The sequence below is a fragment of the Notothenia coriiceps genome, unplaced genomic scaffold, assembly GCF_000735185.1.
Source record: "Notothenia coriiceps isolate Sejong01 unplaced genomic scaffold, NC01 NC01_scaffold00028797, whole genome shotgun sequence".
NCBI lineage: Eukaryota > Metazoa > Chordata > Actinopteri > Perciformes > Nototheniidae > Notothenia > Notothenia coriiceps.
This window is the reverse complement of record NW_011361498.1, coordinates 96,819-99,053: the sequence shown is the minus strand read 5'-3', so window position 1 is coordinate 99,053 and position 2,235 is coordinate 96,819. Positions and strand designations below refer to the sequence as shown.

The 2,235-nt window shown below is 40.0% G+C and overlaps 1 protein-coding gene across 1 annotated transcript in view; it reads right to left on the bottom strand.

Moving 5' to 3' along the window:
* tex14 (testis expressed 14, intercellular bridge forming factor) overlaps nucleotides 1-2,235 on the bottom strand; it is an 18,963-nt gene that overhangs the window by 14,051 nt on the left and 2,677 nt on the right. Inside the window, exon 4 of the mRNA XM_010786095.1 lies at nucleotides 477-642. The gene's annotated coding sequence lies outside the window, so the exon portion shown is untranslated. The remainder of the gene's footprint in view (nucleotides 1-476; nucleotides 643-2,235) is intronic.

Genomic DNA, 2,235 nt, shown 5'->3' with positions numbered 1-2,235 from the left:
TCAAAGTCACTCCAATAGTGCTCCTTAATTACGCTTTCATCCTCCTTTAACAACATTTCCTGTTTGTGACAGTAGTTGTAGCATTTTTGAGACTTTTAAACTTTAATTACCGGTTGCTTTTACCTGCGCACTTGGTAATAGATGGGGGAGTGAGCTAGAGAAGGACAATTTTTGTTGACCGCACGCACGCATACAAGAATATACGCATATGGATATGGAATATTGCATTTTTGCTTTGGAAATAAAAGGTCAAACGCATACTTTTGGAAAGACTGAGTTTTTGCTCGTCCACAGTGTTTTTTCTCTTGTTTAGTCCCTCGCGGCACTTTGTTTAAGATTACTGCCGCAATAGACGTCGTTACACATTGACCCACGGCTACTCTCTATATCTCTCTCTTTCCCTAACAGAACTGCAATGCTAAATTACTGCAAAAACACATCAAGAAAAATGATACTGTTTCCACTCAGCAGCTTACATTAGCTCTGACTTCCGACTTCACAGACCTCAGCCAGTCAAAGGGTGTCCTGCCTTCTCTATCATGGAGTCTGGTATCTCCTCCTGCATCCAGCAGGCCACTCACCACTAAAGAGTTACCGGAAACAACGCCTGCATGGACTGGGGTGCTCCAGTCCTCACAGCGACTGCAAGAAAGTTGATTGTATTTATATCCATCTTTGTGCTGTGAAACAGTGAATACAAACAGCAGGGGAGGGACAAAGTCACTGTTTTTCAGGGCACGAGCCTCAACTCAAGTCTTGCTTAGAAAGTCATAGGTCAATTAAAGACCAACAAATCTCAAGCCAAGTCCTAGACTTTGTCACAATATGTGCCTTTCACCAAATATGATGTCAATAAATAAAATGTAAACACAATTGATACATTTCCAGCAAAATGACATTTTCAATTTTAACTTTCTACTTTTTTTGTTTTGTTTAAACAGTTAAAATAAAAACATTGCATCTAGAGTGATGTTACAACGAGAGGCTTAGGAATGGTCTTTGGCCGAGTATGGACAATGGTTTACAGAGACAACATGGACCAGACAGCAAAGAAAAAAAAATGCAGGCCTTTTGACAACTAAGTATGTCATTAACATCCACAGCTCCAGCTGATATAATGTGCTGTCCAATAAGTTAGTCATTTAAACCAGCAAAAAAAATTATTAGGAGTCTGCACACTGAAATGTTTCAATATTTGAATGTGATACTGAGCTGATTCAGAATATATCTATTTTCAGGAATATAATAGTTATTATTCTGCAATTTTTTTATGACCTACTTTCTTGAATTTGGGATTAAGGAGAAATATAGTCATTACACGTTATAAAAACTTAAATCCAAATGCACAACAAGTCGAAGTTGCAGGCCTAGTCGAGTCTTAAAGAGCCTGTGACACGAACCCAACAACTGTTGTGCAATGAAATAGTGGGCTACTAGTAATCTCGAACCGTCAGTTTAAAAAAGAAAAAGCGATACCGTTCCGATAAATATCAATAATTTCGAACATCGCGGGAAAATTCCTTCGACTCATTTTGAGGTTTTCGGGTAAGCCAGAAGTGACGTCAATGCGGGAACGCTTCACTGTGCGGCGAGAGAGCCAAACACGGACAAAGTGTGTTGTCATGCGTAGAAATGGTGAATTACTGAGTTTAGGCACGTTAATAACGTTTTAATGAAGTTGACTACAGTATATTCATATTTGTCAGTGCTTTCATGTCAATTCGGCGAACATAAACATAAATGATCGTGGTGAAGATGATGATTAAATTAGGATTAAAAATCGGTAGTGAGAGCTGCTGAATTTCCTCCCGTCGGATGTGATATAAAAAAAAATCGATTATTTTTGTAAACTCAAGTGGATGAAACTACATTTATTAGTGCTTTCATGTCAATTCGGCGAACATATGATACATTAAATGATCGTGAGGATGATGATTTAAAAATCTTTTGTTTGAGCCGGTCTGCATTTCCTGATGAGAAAACAAACCTTAGCTTTTTGTAGTTGCAGTCAGTGGTGTAGTGGGCGTTGGACGCGGGGGTACGCCGTACCCCCACTTATTTGAAGCATGATTTCTTTTTTTATCCATCCATCTTCTCCCGCTTATCCGTGGTCGGGTCGCGGAGGTAGCAGTTCCAGCAGAGAGCCCCAAACTTTCTTTTCCCTGGCCACATCAACCAGCTCTGACTGGGGGATCCCAAGGCGCTCCCAGGCCAGCGAAGAGATATAATCCCTCC